Raw genomic sequence first — 25,572 nt, 5'->3', positions numbered from 1 at the left:
TATACAGGAGTATGTTTGGTGTTCCTGTAGGTGGATGTGTAGCTTCATGTTCAGCATGTGCTTGTTGGTGACTTGTTGCCTAGAGTTGCAGTAGTAATTGGAGCAGAGGATTGTATAGATTGGTAATTTCCTTGGTTAGTTAAAAAATGGACCTTTAGCATCAAGAAAAATGACATGACCTATACTTGATGATGTTGTTCTGCTCATGTGACAATCTGAGAGCTTATTTGATGATGTTGTTCTGCTTACGTGACAATCTGGGAGATTATTTTAGCTTCTCTACTTGTCAATAGGAGGTGGTGTGGTGGAAGAATACGGTTTGGCAATTCTGGCGACATGTGGCTGAGCGGATGTCGTCGATGCGACAATGAGAAGACCCTCTCGGTGAGCCCTCTCCCTCTCGTTTTACCTCTCATGCTTCTTGTTTCTCTGTTCTCAAAGGATGTTCATTAGTCCTTTTTCAGGTTTGCATTATTAATCTGCCTCATTTAAATGGCAAAAGGTCCATGGGACTTTCTGTGGGAATGACACTCAAGGAGGGTCAGCCATAGCTTAGAGTTGAGTGATATCCTCATGGCCGACAAGGATTCATCCTCATTCAAGATGGGATGCCTTGATTTCCTGCGAGTGCCATATACATGTATTGTTTCTTGGGCACTGAAAGTTAAGGAGAATACTTGTTTGATTGGTTCAGTGCAGCTTGCCATTTGTTGTGATTTGTTAGTTCAATTAGGAAACTTCAGTTTGAGTCTGCACCACAATTCCTAACAATTCAATGACGGTCTCTCTTTTTTATCCTTTTCTGTTGCTTCATATTCGGTGAATTCCAAGATATATTTGATAACTATAATAGTTGTAGATGTTGCAGGTTGGAGATACTAAATTTAGGATTCATTTAGTATTGAAAGCTTTCATTTTCACACCTATATTGAATTATCCAATACTAACTTTAGGATTTATTTTCCAATTACACAATCTATTTGTTTTTTCACTTCCTAGCAATAAATGTGAATTATACTAACATGCCCTGAACTCTTTTGCTTGGTCATGAGAGGGGCAGTGGGTGAAAATGTTGGCATAGAAATTCATAACATCAAAGAAGTGGTCGGGGGTCTGGTCAACTTAAGTGAACACTTTACAAAGTTAGTATGGCTTATGATTTGGACTTGATTTTTTAATGCTAACTCCTGCACATCAAGAATTAGCCGAACCTTTCACAGTAGCACATTTCTGTATATGAATTTGTGTTCACATATGTTGATCATCTTTTAATATTGCAGGGCCTGCCAAATTTTCCAGATGTTGCGCCTGTTTTTTGTTGCTTGCCACATGAAACAACAGAGATTGGTATCTTCATCATGCTTTTTCTTAGATATTTTTCTAACAATTGCTGAACTTGTGGAGGAATACTTGACCTTGTGACTTTGGATGCTTGGTGGTATGCTTTATAATATAAAGCGGGGGGAAACCCTTTTTCTTAACTTGTGAAGGAATACAGTTATATGCTCTGTTGTCAATTGGGAGATAAGATTTTGTACTGAACACACTTAGAGCAATGTTTGATTGCAAGTTTTTTATCAGGAAATTATTAAAGGTTTACCCCAGCAACTGAAGATTGATGATCTCTCTGCGATATGCTCTATACAAACACATGCTTTATCTATGTTGGTGTCACCTCGGTTGGTATTGAACAGCCAATCATTCTGACCTACCATGCTCGCAGGATTTTTGATTGTGTGACATCAATGAGTATGCTGAGTGGTATCGCCATGCTCATAGGCACTGGAACTTCAGATTTTCTTGACTACTATACCCTACAGACTTGTTAATATACCAGCCATTGGTTACACAAAATTTTAAGTTACTCAGTTCTGAAGTTCCAGTTTCGGCATCCAACTTTTTTCACTCCCTTAATAGAGCTTGCTTAACTTCCAGATTGTTTATTAGCTTAGGCATGTGTAATGCCCAAGGTGCGATTCTACCCCAATCACGTGATGAACTCATGATTGGGGCACAATCGCATTTTGGACACGTAGCAAGGTGGCATACAAATTCATACAACCAAGTGAAAAGATAGAATACGAGATCCAGACAACACTTGCCCCAAAATAGCATACAATCATCCATACATATAGTAAAGTCCGACTACGTACTAGATAAAAGAAAACACCACCCTGCTACTATCCCCGGATACTCCGACTAGGTCCTCTACTGATCGTCCGGATAAGTAACATAGAAACGACCATGGTCTTCGTCAAACTCCCACTGGAGCTCAGTGGCATCTCCTGCATCAGACTCAACGGTACCTGCAACTGTGTATGCAGTATTCTGTGAGCCATGGGGACTCAGCAATCATACCACCCTCGGTATCAAGATTATCAAAGCTTAAATGGGTAAGCCATGGTTAAGTGGTGAAGTTGCAGCAAGCACTAAGCATTTGTATGGTGGCTAACTTACGAATACAAGAACAAGGTGAGAAGCTACGCAAACGGTCGCAATCTACTAATGATCAAGAAGTGATCCTGAATTGCTTACGTTAAAACATAACCCCACCATGTTCTCTTCCCACACCTCGTCGAAAAGACACCATCACGGTTATGCACGCGGTTGGTGTGTTTTAATGAGATTAGCTTCAAGTTCACTACAACCGGATTAAAAACTCCCATCTGCCACATAACCACGGGCACAACTCTCGAAAGTTTAAACCCTGCAGGGGTGTCCCAACTTAGCCCATGACAAGCTCATGATCCGCGGAGACAATCCTCCATCGCGGGACACCCCGAGTATTCTCGGAATCTCGGTGCACAAGCTCTTTGAAGAAAGGAAAACTATCCCAATGAGATCACTCGGGCGAGTCAGATCCGTGTCCAGAGCTGTGAGGTCTCTATCTACGGACTCATCCGTCTATGCGAAGTGGATGACAGACAAAAGACCTCGAGTTGCCCCGAGGCGGCACCGCTGACTGCTAGGTAGGTGGACCAACACTCATGTTGAGCTCTGGCCCGGGGGGTTGATTAAGAGACCTCGGGTTAATTACTCCCTTGATACGTCCATTTTGCATCATGCTTTTATATCGATATTTATTGCATTATGGGTTGTTATTACACATTATGTCACAATACTTATGCCTATTCTCTCTTATTTCACAAGGTTTACATAAGGAGGGAGAATGCCGGTAGCTGGAATTCTGGGCTGGAAAAGGAGCAAATATTAGAGACCTAGTCTGCACAACTCCAAAAGTCCTGAAACTCCACGAAAGTTATTTTTGGAAATAGTAAAAAATAATGAGCGGAAAAAATACGTCAGGGGGGCCTCCACCTGTCCACGAGGGTGGGGAGCGCGCCCTACCCCCCTGGGCGCGCCCCCTGCCTCGTGGGCCCCCTATTGGCCCTCCGGTGCCCATCTTCTGCTATATGAAGTCTTTCATCCGAAGAAAAATCATAAGCAAGCTTTCGGGACGAGACTCCGCCGCCACGAGGCGGAACCTTGGCGGAACCAATCTAGGGCTCCGGCAGAGCTGTTCTGCCGGGGACACTTCCCTCCGGGAGGGGGAAATCATCGCCATCGTCATCACCAACGCTCCTCTCATCGGGAGAGGGCAATCTCCATCAACATGCTCACCAGCACCATCTCCTCTCAAACCCTAGTTCATCTCTTGTATCCAATTCTTGTCTCATAGTCTGGGATTGGTACCAATAGGTTGCTAGTAGTGTTGATTACTCCTTGTAGGTTATGCTAGTTGGTTTATTTGGTGGAAGATCATATGTTCAGATCCTATATGCATATTAATACTCCTCTGATTATGAACATGAATATGCTTTGTGAGTAGTTACGTTTGTTCCTGAGGACATGGGAGAAGTCTTGCTATTAGTAGTCATGTGAATTTGGTATTCGTTCGATATTTTGATGAGATGTATGTTGTCTATCCTCTAGTGGTGTTATGTGAACGTTGACTACATGACACTTCACCATTATTTGGGCCTAGAGGAAGGCATTGGGAAGTAATAAGTAGATGATGGGTTGCTAGAGTGACAGAATCTTAAACCCTTGTTTATGCGTTGCTTCGTAAGGGCTGATTTGGATCCATATGTTTCATGCTATGGTTCGGTTTACCTTAATACTTTTGTTGTAGTTGCGGATGCTTGCAATAGAGGTTAATCATAAGTGGGATGCTTGTCCAAGTAAGGGCAGCACCCAAGCACCGGTCCACCCACATATCAAATTATCAAAGTACCGAACGCGAATCATATGAACGTGATGAAAACTAGCTTGACGATAACTCCCATGTGTCCTCGGGAGCGCTTTTCTCCATATAAGAGTTTGTCCAGGCTTGTCCTTTGCTACAAAAGGGATTGGGCCACCTTGCTGCACTTTACTTACTTTTGTTACTTGTTGCTCGTTACAAATTATCTTATAACAAAACTATCGGTTACCTATAATTTCAGTGCTTGTAGAGAACACCTTGCTGAAAACCGCTTATCATTTCCTTCTGCTCCTCGTTGGGTTCGACACTCTTACTTATCGAAAGGACTACGATAGATCCCCTATACTTGTGGGTCATCATCCCTATGCAAATTTTAGTTGTTATTAGGCAAATGGTAAAACCAATGTTGTATCTCCTCGGGAAAGCTTTACTTTAGGAGAAGAGACAAGGGGGGCCCATAAACCCCGACCGTGTTAGGAATACAAAATTCAAGGAACATAACACCGGTATGACTGAAACTAAGGCGGCAAGAGTGGAACAAAACACCGAGCAAAAGGCCAAGCCTTCCACCCTTTACCAAGTATATAGATTCATTAATTAAATAAGAGATATTGTGATATCCCAACATATCCATGTCCCAACATGGAACAACCTGCACTGCACCTTCAACTAGCAACACTATAAGAGGGGCTGAGCAAAAGTGGTAACCTAGCCAAACAACGGTTTGCTAGGAAGGTGGGTTAGAGGCTTGACATGGCAATTTGGGAGGTTATATAAACAAGTGGTAGGTAGCACGACATAGCGATAGAACGAACAACTAACAGGCAAAGATAGAAGTGATATCAGCGGTAATAATCATCTTGCCTGAAATGTCCTAAGTGGGAACGAAAGCTTGCTCCTCGTGAACGTACTCGACAGGGTCCTTAGGCACGAACTCGTCTCCCGGCTCTACCCAAAGCAATAACACAAACATCAGAACAAGAATCAATCACGGTGCAATGCGCGAGCAACATGATGCAAGACATGTCTTGGAATGCAAGATATGATGTGCAATGCATATGGGTGCTCCGGAAGGGGTGCAATCGAGACGGAAGGGGAAACAATGAACATGACACTATCTTGGTAATCCAAGCATGCCACTGGATAGATTGGAAGATTTCGGTTGAAATCGATATAAGAACACGAGGAACGGATGCACACAACTCAAACGTTGAGCAAAACAATAATCGATGCAAACTGACAATAACAGCAACATGGCACTTAAGATGCAACATTTAAATATGCTACAACACTCCAACATGAAAACAAAAGGCATGGTTGTGAAGTACATGACAAAAACTACAAAACATGATCACTGAAGTACTGCTAGATACCACTATAACATGCTTAAAAAAGCATGGCAAGATTGCAAAAGATAACAGGTTTACAGACTTGGTGGAAATTACTGGACATGGCAGAAACAGAATTAAGTAGGCATGTTTGCAACCTTGGTTAAGCATTTCATGGCATGCAAATACAACAAATAGTAAGATGACATGTTTGTGCAACTACTCATGTCAAGAACATGGTCATAGGATGCACAGAACATTAACTAAGCACTTTGCAAAATTGATCTTCCTTTTAATAGGCTGACAGTTATATTTTCAAGCAACTTGAGAGCATGGAAAGAACAAGCTACAATAGGCTATAATTGCAAAACAGGGCATGTATGTATAGATCGTAACATGATATTCGAAACATGCTTACTGGACATATCCAAAATATGCATAGCGTCGTGGTTTTGTCACGGCAGATGTCCTAGAGAAAGGACTTAGTCGTGGAGCCATCGCTACGGGTTAGCTTAAAGGGGTTAAAGCGGACAAGGGAGGCAAGAGAGTTTTATACTAGTTCGTCCCCTTACGATGAAGGTAAAATCCTACGTCTAGTTGTGATGGAATTGAAGGGGTTTCAATGACCAGGGAGCGAATACGCTTTGCCTGAGTCTCGAGTTGTTGTCTGTTGTCCCTGAACCGCCGTCGGGTCGTCCCCTTATATATATGGGTTGACGCCCGCCGGTTTACAGAATCCCGAGGCCGGCTCATAATCGTGTCCGGCTCGGTCTCTGCTACCTCTATCTTACAACACAAGTTTATATATCAATGCCGGTTTGTGTCTACAGGCCTTAAACCGGCTTTGGGCCCTGGGCCTTCATGAGGCGTCACCGTCTGTCTTCATGGGTTTCAAATATAGATGAACTACTTATGGGGTTAACCCGGCCTCTCCTGGCCGGTTTACACCAAGTGGTAATATCCCCAACATTAGGCCCCAGATTGATTTGAACTGGTTCATGTCAATCCTCAATACTTCAGAAAATTTCTTCTTCAACATCTTCATACAATCTTGTAAACCGCCGTGACACCATCTTCTAGGATCATGGTAAACCGTCGTGACGTCACCTGTCATTAACGAGCCTCCGACAATCGAGGCGGCAGCTCCACCTCATATCCAAAAATTCGGCTCCTCGATTTTCGCGCCTGTCGGTTATCTCCCTTATAAATAGGGCCAGGGGGTCTTTCCATTTCCCCCCTCGTGCCTCTTCGCGTCATCGTCATCCTTGTGACGCCCGAGCCTTCGACCTCAGCCGCCACCGTCAACCTTTGACTGCTGCACCAACCTTGGCCGCTGCATCGACCTGAACGTACCAGAGCTCCTCCGCGCGCCGCTGTTGCTCGACAGCCTCCGTAACTCTCCCCTTTCTCTTACCATAGATCTGCACTTAGGGTTTCTGTCATTTGTCAGTGTTCTTCGCCGCCCTTCTTTATCCTTACTTATATCCATGGATTAGATCCAAAAACCACATAGATCTCGCGCGGTAGTAGTTTTAGCACCTGTTTGATATTCAACTCATCTCGTTTAAGTAGAAAATCCCATCTGAACCTTCATCAACTGCTTCGGTACCAATATTTAGGTCTGAATATATTTTCATTTTCTGACATGCGTTAGATCCAAAATTACAATGCCAACTTGTGAAACCTGCTTTTCCCTTCACTTATACATCTTTAATACCAGATTGGGCGGTTTAACTTCACATACAAAATGATGACCCAGTAGATACCATTAGTCCCCTGTTGAACCACCAATGCTTTCATCATTGTACTGTTTCCATTGTCAGACTCCGGTTTACGAATAACCAATTCCGATTTATCAATATGCTTGTATCCTTATACTGTTGTATAGTTGTCCACTGTAAATCTTAAACCGGCAATAATCATGTTTCAGACTTCCATTGCCATGGCCAAGCAAGTGTATGAATGCAATTGGGCTCCTTCTCGAGTAACCGAGGAACAATTAAACAATCTTGTTAAAACGGGCGCTTTAGCCAAGAAAGATGTCATCCACTGGAGGGTCCCTAGCCCGGAAAATCCTCCTACACCCCAGGACGGAGAGGTATTCGTGTTTGCTGATCATCTCAGACGAGGTTTTAGCCCTCCCGGTTCAAAAAAATTCCGGGATGTACTGGCCAATTTTCAGCTGCGCCCTCAAGACATCGGTCCCAATTCTATGACCAACATCTGCCACTTCCAAGTCTTTTGTGAGGTTTATCTGCAAGAGGAACCTTTAGTCGAACTGTTTAGGGATTTCTTTCACTTAAACCGTCGCACAGAGTTCTCAGACGGACCCAATACAGAGCTGGGCAGAATGGCGGTTCAGAAAAGGAAGGAAGTCACCTTCCCTCACCCCAAACTCCACAGTCACCCCAAAGAGTGGAACCAGACTTGGTTTTACTGCATTGATACATCTCCATCTGATGAAAATCCTTTGTCGGGTTACCGCCTTGAACGTCTTAGCAACACACATCCTTTTCCTCAGAGGTTGACAACAAGAGAAAGGGCCAACTATGCTCCCCAATTATCAAAGCTTAGAGCCTTCATAGCGAACGGTTTAACAGGAGTTGATCTTGCTCGTTGCTGGATAAGCTGGAGTATTCTGCCCTTAAGCCGACGCCCCGGTTTGATGTGTGAGTACATGGGGAGCTTGAAGGATGCTCGGCGGCACATTGACATTCAGCTTACAGATGCAAAAGTCACTGAAGCTGCAAAGAAGATACTGAACGAACCAAAGGCTGTCTGTGCCCAAACCAGACTACTCCCTTTCTGCACCTCCAACAAACCGCCAGCTGTAAGAATCATATAATCTTTTTATCTGAAGTTGCTTCTGTCCAAATATTCTCTGAAAGTGTGATTATTTTCTAAAAGGGTGATGATCCATTCTGGAACAAGAAACCATCCCAAGACAAACCGGCGAAGCCGCAAGATAAACCGGTCAAGCCGGTTCGTCCAAAGACCAAGGTTGTTAAAATACCTGCCAAGAGAAGGACCACTGCATCCTCCGATCCACCAGCTGATGACGATGTGGGTAACCCGGAACCAGAGGTAGAACTTGACTCTCTTGGTTCATTTTTCGTACATCTCATTGACAATGATTATTATCAGGACGACGCTGAAGGCAGTCATGCTGAGGAGGTAGAGGTAACTATTCTTTCCTCCGATTCAGATCCTCTGCCAACATCGAAAATCCGTCAAGCAAACCGGAAAGTAAACTTTTCTCACCCTCTTGCTTACTTGGACCCAAACTTTCTTTTGAAGACGCAACAGCAAAAAGCTCGCCGTACAACCCGGCACAGTGGCCAGGTAGTTACCTCCGCCGGTTTACCGAACAGTCCGGTTCGGAAACGCCGATCAAAGGTCTCTTATCCCATTGATACTTCATGCCCAAAAGCATGTTGTTTCTGCCAGCCTCTTAACCCGTCCGATTCAAATTATCAGGGTACTTCTCACTCATCCTCTGGCGAGTCATCGGCCACGCAGCTTCCACCTCTCAAAATAGTTCCTGGGTGAGCTATGCACGTGTCTTTATTCTTGATGTGTTATATTTACATACTGTATTGATCCTTATGTCTTATCTTTTCTCAGCGCCAAGCCAAGACCCAGCAAGAAGGCTCGGTTAACCAAACCGGCTGATGATAATGTAGCTGCTGAACCGGAGACAACTCCAAATCCGGAAGAAACCGACGCTGACGACATGCTTAATGATCCGCCGCCTCAAGACCATGACTTCCTTGCTGAACAAGTGCAAGTTGACATTACAAGCCATGCAGACCGGCCAACCAGCCCTGTCCAAACTGATGACAAACCGGCGAGTCCGGTTAAGGATACTGACAAACCGCCAACTCCATCGAAGGCTACTGATGATCAAGATGATGACGTTATGATTACTGGCACTGGCCACACCACTCCTGGCAACCCTGTCGCTTTGTCAAAGCATACTGCCAAGGACGAGCTCTCTGGTATCGGCAAAGGCAAATGGAATGCCGATTTATCAAGCTACGCCAATCTCAATGCTCAAGACATTCACTCTAGCTTCTTGAACCGTCTATATACAAGCCGTGACTATGAAGCTAGTTTGGTAAACTTGATGAAGGAGCGATATGAGGTAACTACTATTTTTCTCTTTTGTCCAATTGCAGTTTATCAACTCCTAGTAGCCCCCAAGTGACGGTTTATGATACCAATCTAAACCGGGACTTTTGTGATAACTTAACTTTGCATATTTAGCCTCCAGGGACCGGATTACCTTTTTAAGATGAACCGGTTCCTTAAAATTTGCCATACTGCTCTTTCACCGGTATAGCCCCCAAGGGCCGGGTTAACTTTACAAAGATGAACCGGGACTGTAGAAGAATTCCCATACCAACAGTTTTTGAGCAAACACACATTAGCCCCAAGTGCCAAGATTAATACTTTTATTGTGCTTGGGACTTGTAGAAATTTCTGATAAGGAGCAAATATGCATTAGCCCCCAAGTATCAAGGGGATAACTTGTTATGTGCTTGGTACTTCAAATATGTACTGTCAACTCATTGTGTATCTGTCTCTTTATAGGCTGAACTGAGCAAGAAGGAAAGCCAAACCGCTGATCTGCAAGAGAACATCAAGTCCCAACAGGCCGAAACTTCAAAAGCAAAAGATGAGCTGACGAGCGCTTTAGCTGCTATGGAAAAGCTAAAGGAGAGCTTTGCCAAGGAGCGGGCGGATTGGAACACGGAGAAATCCGCTTTGCGGAAAAGAGCTGAAGACGCAGAAGCAGCTCTCAAACCGGTGGTAGACGAACTGACTGGTGTAAAGCGGCAAGTACATGCGATGACCGCTGCTATGTTTGGTAAGCATCTTTTCCTTAATACTTTCAACATATCTTCCCATGCGTTGCCGGTTTACAAATGTTTGCAATGATGCAGGAACTCACATTAGTCATCTGGGCTCTGATGTTCAGAAGAAGCTGAAGGCTGCCTACACGCTGATAGAACAACTGTATACCGGCGCTCAACGAATTATCTGCACCGCTTCTCACAATAAGCCGCCCCCGACGTTAATCAAGGATACCTTAGACAGGCCATCTATGCTGCCTGCCCGAGTAGAAGAGCTAAAGAGGTCTACTGCAAGGGCTGGCGCTCTGACCGCTCTAACCCGGGCAAAGGCGTGGGTGCCTAATCTTGATCCGGTGGACGTGGCTAAAGGCTTCCCAAGCTTAAAAGAAGACGGATCAGAATTTGGCCAGGAGGATCTCCGCGCCATAAACCGGGAAGTACGTCCACTGGCTTGTCAATTGGCTGAAGAAGTTGATCTCTCACACTATCAGGCAAGTTATGATGATAAGAACAGACGGGTTGCGGCGCCAGTTCCAGAAGCGCAAAATCTGATCCCTCCAATCCGTAAGCACACTTATGCCCCTGATATTGAACCGTCAACCCTTATAAGCGACGAAGCTGTGTTCCAAGCTTTAACTGGAATCGACTAGACAACTGTTGACTTCCAGCCGCTGGGTAGAGACGAAGAAGATGAACCGGTGCAAGATGATCCGCAGCCGTCAGGTCAAGCTGATAAGCAATCATAATCCGGGGGCCGGTTTAGTCTTCCACTTGCTGCAATGCTTATTGAGAAACAATTATCCCTTTAGGCACTGAAACGCCTTGTAATAGGCTAGTTAAAACACTTGGTCTGTTATGCCTTCAAGCATATTTATCTGCGACTGATGCATGTTAATCCGCCATGCTTAAGATATGATGTTCATAATCCATAGCTATTTATTCAAGCTGTTCCTGCAGATAAGAAGTTAAAAGCGCCCTGGCGGTTTACAACCGGGCGGGTCATGATACCCAAATATATATATGACCAAGGTTTATAACCAAGGTTGTAAAAGATAACCAAATATGGAAATACATGATACTTGTTACCTTTAGGCATAGTGTTGGCTGACCAACCTTGTAATGAGGGTAATAACCCTAATCCGGAGTAAAAGTAACTCCTGTTATATGATGCCGGTTTACAATAAAACCGTTCCGGGTTGTGATAAACACCGGTTTACTCCATACTGATGACTATGAGCCAAAACCAGACCGGGCTGATAGTCTCCGGATTATAACTTGATCATGTACTGACAACTTGTAGTTGACAGTCTAACCGGGTTGATAAACACTGGTTTGAAAATGTCACAAATCTTATGAAAACAAAGAAAACTCAGCAAAAGGCAAATAAAAACCGTTGTAGTCGAGGCTTTTCACGGGCTACCAGGCCCCAAATTTGATCAAGAGGTGTAGCTATGGTTCGGGTTCGACCAAGCCCCCAAGTGATGCTATGGCATTACGCCGATCAAGAGGTGTAGCTATGGTTCGGATACGACCAAGCCCCCAAGTGATGATGTGGCATTACGCTGATCAAGAGGTGTAGCTATGGTTCGGGTTCGACCAAGCCCCCAAGTGATGCTGTGGCATTACGCCGATCAAGAGGTGTAGCTATGGTTCGGGTTCGACCAAGCCCCCAAGTGATGCTGTGGCATTGCGCGATCAAGAGGTGTAGCTATGGTTTGGGTTCGACCAAGCCCCCAAGTGATGCTGTGGCATTGCGCCGATCAAGAGGTGTAGCTATGGTCCGGGTTCGACCAAGCCCCCAAGTGATCTAATATCAAGCTTTGAGAAGCTAAATCAAGGGGTAAACCGGACGCCGCTTTGTAAGCTCCATGTAACCACACATGATGTAAGAAAACAATAGATACCCCGCTTTAGCTGAGGTTCCGGTTTATTATATTGATCATAATATATACAATGTCATAATATGTACATAAGCAGAGCCTGTAGCTCAAGTATAGTAGGGCCGAAGATGAGCAATATTCCACGGCCGGTTGGTCTCCTCCTCCGATTTACGTGAGTCTTTGCGGTCTCGAACAATGATTAGGTAGTATGACCCGTTGTGCAGATTCTTGCTGACCACAAAAGGTCCTTCCCAAGGGGGGGATAGCTTGTGCATATCCGTCTGATCCTGGATGAGTCGAAGCACCAAATCTCCTTCTTGAAAGGTTCTGGTTCTAACCCGACGGCTATGATAACGACGCAGATCTTGCTGATAAATCGCCGAACGGGCTGCCACCATGTCACGCTCCTCATCTAACAGGTCAAGAGCTTCCTGCCGTGCCTTCTCGTTGTCAGCTTCAACGTATGCCTCTACACGAGGTGAGTCATGACGGATGTCACAAGGAAGAACCGCTTCCGCTCCATAAACCATGAAGAACGGTGTATATCCTGTCGATCTGTTGGGTGTGGTATTGATGCTCCATAACACTGAAGGTAGCTCCTCAACCCAACAACCCGGCGTCCGTTGCAAAGGAACCATAAGCCGGGGTTTGATGCCTCTCAAGATCTCTTGATTGGCCCTCTCCGCTTGACCATTGGACTGGGGGTGAGCCACTGATGACACGTCAAGCCGGATGTGCTCACGTTGACAGAACTCCTTCATGGCACCCTTTGACAGATTGGTACCATTGTCTGTTATAATGCTGTGTGGAAAGCCAAATCGGAAGATCATCTTTTTGATGAATTGAACCGCCGTGGCTGCGTCACACTTACTAACTGGCTCTGCCTCCACCCACTTTGTGAACTTATCAACCGCCACCAAAAGGTGGCTCTTCTTGTCCTTGGACCTCTTGAAAGGCCCAACCATATCCAGCCCCCAAGTTGCAAACGGCCAGGTGATTGGAATCATCCTCAATTCTTGAGCCGGTACATGAGCGCGCCTTGAGAATTTCTGACAGCCATCACATCTTTTGACCAAGTCCTCGGCATCAGCATGAGCTGTCAACCACTAGAGACCGTGACGAAACGCCTTGGCCACCAAAGATTTTGAACCGGCGTGGTGAGCACAATCTCCTTCATGGATCTCTTGCAAAATTTCACGGCCTTCCTCAGGAGACACACAGCGTTGAAACGCCCCTATTACACTGCAATGATGTAACTCTCCATTGATAATAGTCATGGACTTGGACCGCCGGGTTATCTGCCTGGCCAAAGATTCATCCTCTGGTAACTCGCCCCGGTTTATATACGCCAGATATGGAACCGTCCAATCCGGGATAACATGAAGAGCCGCCACCAACTGGGCCTCCGGATCAGGAACAGCCAAATCCTCTTCACCAGGGAGCTTGACGGACGGATTATGCAAAACATCCAGGAAGACATTAGGTGGAACCGGTTTACGTTGGGAACCCAGGCGGCTTAAAGCGTCCGCCGCTTCATTCTTCTGCCGGTCCACGTGATCCACCTGATAACCTTTAAAGTGACCTGCAACAATATCCACCTCACGACGATATGGTGCCATTAGTGGGTCCTTGGAATCCCAAGTGCCGGACACTTGTTGAGCCACCAGATCCGAGTCACCGAAGCACTTAACTCGGCTCAGGTTCATCTCCTTAGCCATCCGAAGACCATGGAGTAAAGCCTCATATTCAGCTGCATTGTTAGTGCAAGGGAACATTAAACGGAGAACATAACAAAACTTATCACCTCGTGGGGAAGTTAATACGACTCCAGCCCCCGAGCCCTCCAATTGCCTGGACCCATCAAAATGAATAGTCCAATAAGTGTGATCCGGCTTCTCCTCTGGCGCTTGTAATTCTGTCCAATCATTGATGAAATCCACAAGTGCCTGAGATTTGATCGCCGTTCGGGGTATGTATTTCAACCCCTGAGGCCCGAGCTCGATAGCCCACTTAGCAATCCGACCAGTTGCTTCCCTGTTCTGGATTATATCCCCCAAAGGAGCAGAGCTGACCACCGTGATGGGGTGACCTTGGAAATACTGCTTAAGCTTTCGGCTTGCCATGAAAACCCCATATACCAATTTTTGTGCGGGTACCTCTGCTTAGACTCAATAAGTACCTCACTGATATAGTAAACCGGCCGCTGAACCGGATATTCCTTTCCTGCCTCCTTGCGCTCCACCACAATAGCCACACTAACAGCCCGAGCATTAGCTGCCACATGTAGCAACAATGGTTCTTTGTCCACTGGAGTAGCGAGAATCGGCGGGTTAGCCAGCTGCCGCTTTAAGTCCTCAAATGCTTCATTAGCAGCGTCACTCCAGACGAAGTTATCCATTTTTTTCAACATCTGATATAAAGGGATGGCCTTCTCGCCAAGGCGACTGACAAACCGGCTCAATGCGGCAATCCGGCCTGCCAGGCGTTGAACATTGTTGATACACTTCGGTTTAGCCAAGGACGTGATGGCTTTGATTTTTTCAGATTAGCTTCAATGCCCCTGTTAGACACCAAAAAACCCAAGAGCTTGCCTGCAGGTACACCAAAGACACACTTGGCCGGATTAAGCATCATTTTATAAACCCGCAGGTTATCAAAGGTTTCCTTCAAGTCATTAATCAATGTCTCCTTCTTCCTTGATTTTACCACAATATCATCCACATAGGCGTGAACATTGCGGCCGATCTGTTTGTGCAGACAAATCTGTACACACCTTTGATAAGTCGCCTGGGCACTCTTGAGCCCAAAGGGCATGGACACATAGCAGAAGGCTCCAAAGGGAGTTATGAAGGCTGTCTTCTCCTGGTCCTTAACTGCCATTTTGATCTGATGATAACCAGAATATGCATCCAAAAAACTTAAACACTCACAACCCGCCGTAGCATCAATAATTTGCTCAATACGAGGAAGGGCAAAAAGATCTGTTGGACAAGCTTTGTTGAGATCTGTGTAGTCCACACACATATGCCAAGTGTCATTCTTCTTGAGGACCAGCACCGGATTAGCCAACCACTCAGGATGGAATACTTCAACAATAAATCCAGCCGCCAAGAGCCTGTCTACTTCTTCTCCAATAGCTTTGCGTCTTTCTTCATTGAACCGGCGGAGAAACTGCTTGACCGGTTTATACTTGGGATCAACATTGAGAGTGTGCTCAGCGAGTTCTCTCGATACACCTGGCATGTCAGAAGGCTTCCATGCAAAGATGTCCCGATTCTCACGGATGAACTCGATGAGCGCGCTTTCCTATTTCGGATCCAAGTTAGCACTGATGCTGAACTGCTTGGATGAATCGCCAGGCACGGAGTCAACAAGCTTAGTTTCATCAGCCGATTTAAACTTCAGGGACGGATCATGCTCTGTAGTTGGTTTCTTCAACGAAGTCATATCTGCCGGGTCAACATTGTCCTTGTAAAACTTCAACTCTTCTGTTGCACAAACAGACTCAGCATAAGCCGCATCACCTTCTTCACACTCCAGAGCAATCTTGCGGCTCCCGTGCACGGTTATAGTTCCCTTGTGACCCGGCATCTTGAGCTGCAGATAGCATAACAAGGCCGTGCCATAAACTTAGCATAAGCTGGCCGTCCAAATAGGGCATGATACGGGCTTCTGATTTTCACTACTTCAAAGGTCAAGGTCTCTGATCTTGAATCATGCTCATCTCCAAAAGCCACCTCCAGAGCTATCTTACCAACAGGATATGCCGACTTACCAGGCACCACACCATGGAAGACCGTATTGGACGGTTTAAGATTTTTGTCTGTTAACCCCATGCGACAGAAAGTTTCATAATAAAGGATATTGATACTACTCCCTCCATCCATAAGTACCATAGTGAACTTATAACCTCCCACCTGAGGTGCCACCACCAGAGCCAGATGACCCGGATTGTCAACCCGGGGCGGATGATCTTCTCTACTCCACACAATTGGCTGCTCGGACCAGCGCAAATAACGGGGCACCGCCGGTTCAACGGCATTCACCGCCCTTTTATGAAGCTTCTGATCACGCTTGTCCAAGCTAGTGGTGAAGACATGATACTGTCCGCTATTCAACTGCTTCGGGTTGCTCTGGTAACCCGACTGTTGCTGCTGCTGTTGATTGCCCTGATGATTATAGCCGCCTTGGTTACCCTGATTACCTTGATTGTTATGTCCACCCTGATTACCGTGGAAGCCTGAACCGGAATTTCCTCCACCATAACCCGGCCAATGAGACCCGGGGCCCGAACCGCCTCCTGGTCCATGATCATACCGGAAAGAATCGGAATTTTTGAACTCCTACATGATGTAACAATCTTTCCAGAGGTCCGTGGACGGTTCCTCCTTCGTCCCATGCTTTGGACAGGGCTGATTCAACAGATAAGACAAACGGTCCGGATTAGGACTTGGCCTTCCACCGCACTGGGGCGGTTTACCCTTACGCTGCTGGCCCTTGTCCTGTGTATTAGTGTTAGCCACAAAGTCTAAACCGTGGTCCGCTTTACGCTTGCCGCCGTTTCCATGGCCAGCCGGGTTGTGGTGCCGCCCCTCGGCGTTGCCGCTCTTCTTTCCCTTCCCTGTTTTATCATCGTCAGACTCGGGATCCTTGGTACTATAAGAGTCGGCATACTTCACCAGTGCAGCCATGAGGGTTCCCATGTCATTACAATGACGTTTGAGCCGTCCCAACTTCAACTTCAGGGGTTCAAACCGGCATTGATGCGGTCTGATGAATGCAAAATCTCCGAAACCTGGCGCACCCAATGGGTTGTTGACTCTCCTTCCTCCTGGACACAGGCAGCTAAGTCCACAATTGACATGGGCTGCTTGCATGTATCCTTGAAGTTCTGAATAAACCGGGCTCTCAACTCGGCCCATGACCTGATAGAATTAGCTGGTAAGCTCTTTAGCCAAGTGCGGGCCGTCCCTTCTAGCATCATGGTGAAGTACTTCGCACATGCCGCATCATCCACGTCCAGCATCTCCATGGCCATCTCATAGCTTTCGACCCATGTTTCCGGGGAGTAAATCGGCGGTGTAATTCGGCACCTTACGCGGGCCCTTGAAATCCTTGGGCAGGCGCACATTGCGTAACGCTGGGACAAGACATGGCACTCCCAAAGAACTAGAGGTAACTCCTGGCTCCACCGATGTGGTTGGATGAACCGGAGTAAGCTGACGGGCTTCATGCTGCGCCGCTAACTCGGCCTCTCTGCGTGCCCGAGCCCGGTCCACCACCTCCTGAGCATCACCAGCACCACCCGCCGGGTTATTGCCACGGGACGGATCACGGTTCCGCGCATTGCTTGACACTGCCGGTTCATCCATACGCCTGCTATAACTCCGGCTTGGACGGGGAGTGGAATGAATCCGATCGCGACTATATGAATAAGCCTCCTGTTGAATCAAGGCTGTCTAAAGAAGCTCCTTAACCCGACGCGTCTCGATCGCCGCTGGAGAATCGCCTTCGATCGGGATGGCCGCCAGCCGTGAAGCGGCAATGACAATGTTGTCCATCGGGTTAGAATAGTGACCCGGTGGCGTGGGGACATGCGGTGCCACAATGTTGTTCTGACGAGGCGGATCCACCAAACATAGCTGAACCGGTGCGCCTGCTCTAGGTGCCTCCGCCCGGTTTACCACCGGCGGATTACTGGTCCCTGCTCCTGGGGTGTTAAAGAGATTTCTAGCGTCATAAACCGGCGGTAGGCGAGATCGGTGCCTCCTCTTCAGGACTTTGTTCGACGCACTCTGATCCAGCATAATCCGGTAAGCTTGTCCATCCAAAGCGGCCCGCTCCGCGACTATCCTGGTATCCTCAGCTGCTAAGTCGGCTTTGGCCTGGGTGATTTGATCTTTCACTTTTGCGATTTCCGCATTGTGTGCATCCTGATCCGCCGGGTTAACCTCCGCCATCAGCATTGCCAACGCGTCAAACAAATCAGATAGAACCTGAGCTGGCGGTCGCACAGGGCCTCCTGCCCCGGCCGCTGCCGCCGCTGCTGATCCGGAAATCATTGCCGCTGCGGTCGAAGAGTGGAGCGCCGGTTGCGTGCCGGCCATGAAGATCGCAACCCGGTTTGGCAGATTAAAGGGGTCCAGAATACTGTCGCCATCGGAACAGCCCCCAATCCGGCCATCTTGTAACTGATATAATGACTCGGTCTCTCCGGTCGATGACTCGTCGCCGGAATAAACGATGGTCTCACCACCAGATTCCGATCTATCCTCAGATTCCCCTCCATGGATAACTCCCACAAAGGCACGCTTCATGACAGGCTTGACCCGGGCAGATCTCGCACGTTGAGACGTTTCGACGAGGTCGGTGCAGATGTCCGGCTCAGGGCCCGGTTCGCCGATCTTGCCAATGAAAACGTGTATGCCACCAAAGGGGAGCCGGTACCCATACTCGATTGAGCCGGCCTCGGGGCCCCAGCCTGCATCGTCGATGTAGAGCTTGCCGCGACGACTCTTGGTCATCCGGCCCACAGCGTAACCCTTGAGTCCTTCGAAGTTGCCCTCCAAGAACTTGAAACCATTGTGCGATAGGCCCACGGTGGGCGCCAACTGTCGTGGTTTTGTCACGGCAGATGTCCTAGAGAAAGGACTTAGTCGTGGAGCCATCGCTACGGGTTAGCTTAAAGGGGTTAAAGCGGACAAGGGACGAAAGAGAGTTTTATACTAGTTCGGCCCCTTCGATGAAGGTAAAAGCCTACGTCTAGTTGTGATGGAATTGAAGGGGTTTCGATGACCAGGGAGCGAATACGCTTTGCCTGAGTCTCGAGTTGTTGTCTGTAGTCCCTGAACCGCCGCCGGGTCGTCCCCTTATATACATGGGTTGATGCCCACCGGTTTACAGAATCCCGAGGCCGGCTCATAATCGTGTTCGGCTCGGTCTCTGCTACCTCTATCTTACAACACAAGTTTATATATCAATGTCGGTTTGTGTCTACAGGCCTTAAACCGGCTTTGGGCCCTGGGCCTTCATGAGGCGTCACCGTCTGTCTTCATGGGCTTCAGATACAGATGAACTACTTATGGGGTTAACCCGGCCTCTCCTAGCCGGTCTACACCCAGTGGTAATATCCCCAACACATAGATTTGATGGTAGCATCAAGTAAACATGGCATCATAATATAACAATTTTAGACTTGGCAAAAATAAGCATGACATGGCAGAAACATATTCATGTACTCATGTTAGCAAGCTTGTGGCACTCATTACAGTGCACTTTATGGCATGGAGTAAAATCTAGCATGAAGATTGCATGTAAAAGAGCATGTTCATGAACAAAGTTATCACATATAACTTTTGCATAATTAGCCACATCGATGACAAAACAGCAATGTAATGTAAAAATGGCATGTGTGCAAACTTGCTCAAATGAAGACATGGATGCCACCAATGGAATGAGTGGATTTTTGTAGCCCAAAAACACATATAATATGTAGGGGTTACTGTAGGAAAATGGTCACAAATGTATTAAGTGAAATACTGCCCTAAATGGATATGACAGAATTGGAAACTTCCTAAAAGGGAAATGTCCAGATCTGGATTGGCCCGAAATGGAAAGATTCCATCGCCCGAAATGGAATATTCCCTAGAATTGGAATAAAAGAAAAGAGAGGGATAGGCTGACATGTGGGACCTAGTCCCCTGTGTGGCTGACGAGTGGGTCCTGCTGTGGCCCACATGGCAGCAACTCACGGCGGCCTCCAAAATAGGGGAAGCAAGGGAGCTGACGGCGGCGACGCGGCACGGCAGCAAGGCTCGCCGGAGTTGCCTCCGGTGCCTAATGGAGCGGCGGAGGGGCGCAACACAACCGCGGGAAGATCCCGCACACTCGCATGGCACGCTCGCTCCCGAACGACGACGAACGTGACGCCGGCGACGAAGGGATAGAGGCGGCGATGGCGGATAGGAACGTGACGCAGCGGTGGCCTAACCTACCGGCTGAGCTCGCGGATCTGGCCTACGAGACGCGGTGAACGCAACGGACACACGCAGCGGAGCTATGAAGGCCGGAGCACTCGCCGTAGACGAGGTCCGACGGTAGCGGGCTCGGCGAACATGGCAATGATAGGGCATGCAAATGAGGGGGGAAAGAGCACGGGGAGGATCAGGTGCTCACCACGAGCACGTGGATGCGCTCGGCTGGCTGGGAGGTGGACGGAGTCGACGGAGATAGCGATCGAACAGCTTCGGCAGCCGGAGTCAAAGACGAGGAAGAAGACGATGCAGCGACGGGTTTCAGCTCCCATAGTCGACTTCGTGGAAGTAGTGGACGTCGAGGAAGAAGAGGGACACGGTCGGCGAGGCGGAGGACGATGGTGAGCACGACGGCGACAAGGCCGTGCTCTCGGATGCGCTCGGGATGGCTGCAGGTGGCGGATCTGGTGCCTGATTTGCCTAGCGACGGCGGCGAGAGGGAAGGGAAAACCCTAGAGGAGGCAGAGGACAAGGTGAGGGGGTTTAAAAGGGGCTAGGGTGAGCAGGTAGAGCACACCATCGCGCTCGGCCACGCCTTGTGCGTGCTCTCGAGGGGGGCGAGGAGGAAGAAGGTGGGTGAGGGGTGTAGACAGGGTCGCTGACAAGTGGGCCTGCCTTGGCCACGAGGCGGTGCAGCAGCGGGGGCGAGTGAGTGTGCGGGTGAGAAAAGGAGAGACAGGAGCTCTCTCGGGCGCCAGGTGGTCTGCGGGGCGCCTGGCTGGGCCACGCTAGCTGGGCTGCTGCGCTGGGAGGCCGGCCCAGGTAAGTTCCTTCTCTTTTCTTTCTAATTCTGTTTAATTAAATAAACAACTGGAGAAAAGGAAAAGGCCAGGGGGCTAGGAGAGGAGTTAGAGAAATATAAAAATATCGACATGATCCTGGATATATGCCCTATTTTAATAAATTGGTTTGGACAATTTTTGAGGTAGAAAAATAAAACAAGTGAGCTAAAATTTAGGCATTTTTTAACCTAACCAAAACAACTGTAAATGAGCTGAAATTTGCCAAAGAGGCTTAGGCCATGGTGCTAGAACATTGGGGGGGGATGAACATTAATGGAGAGGGAAAAGTGGCACATGCAAATAAAAAGGAAGGAGGAAGGGAGGGGTGATGATGCAAGATTCATGCATGAAACATGCAACAACATAACATGTATGAAAACACACCATGCACATGATGAGGATGGAATGCAAGATGACATGAGATGAAATGCATGATATGAAAAAAAATGCAAAACGAGAAAACCCAACCACGGATGATTTAATATAGCAATGCCGAAAATGGCAAGAGTTGGAGGTACAATTATGGAATGTTACATCCGGGACGTTACAACATGCTTCTGCTATTTTTTTGTTTATCCATTCTTCTATCTATTGCTTACTTCAATTTGTTTGTGTTCTTTGTAGAATTGATTTACATGGATGAAAGCATTTGTTCTAGCAGAGAAGATGATGCGGAGCATCCCTCGACCACCCCCATGGACGTCACACTGCCACCGCAAGCACGGAGAAGACCTACGACGAGAGCTCGCGCACGAGCCATCGAGAATGAGGTGAACTCCTTCCTCTTCGAGCTCCATTCAAATTCACACGAGAGTCGGGTCCTACCTCAAATAGAAACGGTGTGCCTTGTTAGATACCAATGAGTTGATCATGAAGATGCTAGGAAGGAGATACAAGCGACCATGGGGAAGGAAGGGATGGAAGAAGGACGCCAGAAGCACGAAGCCACGGAGGTTCTGGACCCCCGGGTGCCCGGGCCTTCGGTCGGCCCATGGGCGTGGCCCCTGGACACCCCGGGTGCCCGGCCTCCTTCCTAGGCGCTGCCCCTGCCCCCCGGGTGCCCGGCCCCCTCTGCCACCAGGCCGCGGCCCCTCTGACCGGACCGGGTGCTCGGTCCTCCGCACCCCAGGTGCCCGGACCCCTCCAAGAGTGTCTGTGTTTTCAGGGTCATTTTGGACCTTTGTATCCCTCTCTCCCTCTATTCTGTCCCTAGACTATATATACCCCTTCCCTAGCTCATTAGAGGGGATAGAAAAGTATTGGATAGACAAAGAGAGAGCTTTGCTCATCTTCCTCCTCTTGGAGATCTAGACCTCCTCTTGGAGAGGCTCCTCTTGGAGATCAAGGCCTCCTCTTGTGGATATCAAGACCCCACTTGGAGAAGGATCCCCATCATAGGATCATTAAGACCTCTCTCCTCATAGGATTGGGATGAACTAGTTACCTCTTGTATCTTCTTGTGTTGGATTTGGACCTTTGTATCTCTCTTAGTGTGATTGGATCTAGCACATGTGTGATTGGATCAAGTCAATTTGAGTGTTCCTATTGTTTTCCCCCTTTGTGTTCTTCTTGTTCTTGGGGATTTCCCCTCCAATTCGTGAAAGATCTCCATCTAGGGTTCCACCCTACAACATCTTGGTATCATGAGCCATGGTTTCTCACGAAATTGGAGCCCCCCTTCTTGGTCTCTAGCCTAATTTTGTTGTGTTCTTCCCCAATTTTGAAAATTCCCCACCAAAAATAGCCCCAATTTTTTTTGTGATTTGTTGGTTTGATGAGGTTTTGTTGGATTTGATCCATGGATTTGCTTGGTTTCAAGTGGATCTAGCCTTCCCCCTTCCATTGATGACCCACAAGTATAGGGGATCAATCGTAGTCCTTTCGATAAGTAAGAGTGTCGAACCCAACGAGGAGCAAAAGGAAATGATAAGCGGTTTTCAGCAAGGTATTCTCTGCAAGCACTGAAATTATAGGTAACAGATAGTTTTGTGATAAAATAATTTGTAACGAGCAACAAGTAACAAAAGTAAATAAAGTGCAGCAAGGTGGCCCAATCCTTTTTGTAGCAAAGGACAAGCCTGGACAAACTCTTATATAAAGAAAAGCGCTCCCGAGGACACATGAGAATTATCGTCAAGCTAGCTTTCATCACGTTCATATGATTCGCGTTTGGTACTTTGGTAATTTGATATGTGGGTGGGCCGGTGCTTGGGTGCTGTCCTTACTTGGACAAGCATCCCACTTATGATTAACCCCTATTGCAAGCATCCGCAACTACAAAAGAAGTATTAAGGTAAACCTAACCATAGCATGAAACATATGGATCCAAATCAGCCCCTTACGAAGCAACGCATAAACTAGGGTTTAAGCTTCTGTCACTCTAGCAACCCATCATCTACTTATTACTTCCCAATGCCTTCCTCTAGGCCCAAATAATGGTGAAGTGTCATGTTGTCGACGTTCACATAACACCACTAGAGGAGAGACAACATACATCTCATCAAAATACCGAACGAATACCAAATTCACATGACTACTAATAGCAAGACTTCTCCCATGTCCTCAGGAACAAACGTAACTACTCACAAAGCATATTCATGTTCATAATCAGAGGAGTATTAATATGCATAAAGGATCTGAACATATGATCTTCCACCAAATAAACCAACTAGCATCAACTACAAGGAGTAATCAACACTACTAGCAACCTACAGGTACCAATCCCAGACTTGGAGACAAGAATTGGATACAAGAGATGAACTAGGGTTTGAGAGGAGATGGTGCTGGTGAAGATGTTGATGCAGATTGCCCTCTCCCGATGAGAGGAGCATTGGTGATGACGATGGCGATGATTTCCCCCTCCCGGAGGGAAGTGTCCCCGGCAGAACAGCTCTGCCGGAGCCCTAGATTGGTTCCGCCAAGGTTCCGCCTCGTGGCGGCGGAGTCTCGTCCCGAAAGCTTGCTTATGATTTTTCTTCGGACGAAAGACTTCATATAGCAGAAGATGGGCACCGGGGGGCCAACAGGGGGCCCACGAGGAAGGGGGCGCGCCCAGGGGGTAGGGCGCACCCCCCACCCTTGTGGCCAGGGTGTGGGCCCCCTCTGGTATTTCTTCCGCTCAGTATTTTTTATTATTTCCGAAAATAACTTTCGTGGAGTTTCAGGACTTTTGGAGTTGTGCAGAATAGGTCTCTAATATTTGCTCCTTTTCCAGCCCAGAATTCTAGCTGCCGGCATTCTCCCTCCTTATGTAAACCTTGTAAAATAAGAGAGAATAGGCATAAGTATTGTGACATAATGTGTAATAACAGCCCATAATGCAATAAATATCATTATAAAAGCATGATGCAAAATGGACGTATCAAGTCCCCCAAGCTTAGACCTCGCTTGTCCTCAAGCGGAAGCCGATAACGATAAATATGTCCACATGTTTAGAGGTAGAGGTGTCGATAAAATAAAATACGGACATGAGGGCATCATGATTATTCTCATAACAGCAACATATATGGATAATGTCATATGATTTCTTATGCTTAAGTAATAACCTATTCACAATGCAAAGTATGAATCAAAAACTTTATTGAGAACCAGCAAACTATAATCTCAGTCATTGAAGCAATTGCAATTTATCATAACATCAGAAAGAGTCTATGTTAGAGCTTTTCAGCAAGTCCACATACTCAACTATCATTTAGTCTTTCATAATTGCTAACACTCACGCAATACTTGTGGTTACGGAGTTTTAATCAGACACAGAGAAAGATAGGGGCTGATAGTTTCGCTTCCCAACCTTTTACCTCAAGGGTAATGTCAACAATAATAGTTCATGCTAACCCACATCCAATTAGATATATATATCAAAATCTTTCCAACATCCTGTGCTTGCCAAAGGATAAAATGTAAAAAAGAAAGGTGAAGATCACCATGACTCTTGCATAAGGTAAAGGGTAAAAGTAAAAGATAGGCCCTTCGCAGAGGGAAGCAGAGGTTGCCATGCGCTTTCAGGGTTGGATGCACAAAATCTTAATGCGAAAGAACATCACTTTATATTGCCACTTGTGATATGGACCTTTATTATGCAGTCCGTCGCTTTTATTTCATCCACATCACAAGATCGTATAAAGCTTATTTCCTCCACACCAATCAATTATACATATTTAGAGAGCAATTTTTATTGCTTGCACCGATGACAATTTACTTGAAGGATCTTACTCAATCCATAGGTAGATATGCTGGACTCTCATGGCAAAACTGGTTTAAGGGTATTTAGAAGCACAAGTAGTATCTCTACTTGGTGCAAAGAATTTGGCTAGCATGAGGGGGAAAGGCAAGCTCAACATGTTGGATGATCCATGACAATATACTTTATCTCAGATATAAGAAAACATAACCCATTACGTTGTCTTCCTTGTCCAACGTCAACTCTTTAGCATGTCATATTTTAATGAGTGCTCCCAATCATAAAAGATGTCCAAGATAGTATATTTAT

The 25,572-nt window shown here is 46.9% G+C and overlaps 1 long non-coding RNA gene across 1 annotated transcript in view; it reads left to right on the top strand.

Moving 5' to 3' along the window:
• Nucleotides 1–619: 619 nt before the first annotated feature.
• The window catches only part of LOC141042963 (uncharacterized), a 39,725-nt gene continuing 14,772 nt past the window's right edge, over nt 620–25,572 (top strand). Inside the window, exon 1 of the long non-coding RNA XR_012205852.1 lies at nt 620–1,761. This is a non-coding gene — a long non-coding RNA (uncharacterized lncRNA). The remainder of the gene's footprint in view (nt 1,762–25,572) is intronic.

This window comes from Aegilops tauschii, chromosome 1 (assembly GCF_002575655.3).
Source record: "Aegilops tauschii subsp. strangulata cultivar AL8/78 chromosome 1, Aet v6.0, whole genome shotgun sequence".
In the NCBI taxonomy this organism is placed as follows: domain Eukaryota; kingdom Viridiplantae; phylum Streptophyta; class Magnoliopsida; order Poales; family Poaceae; genus Aegilops; species Aegilops tauschii.
This window is presented reverse-complemented; position numbering and strand designations above follow the sequence as displayed.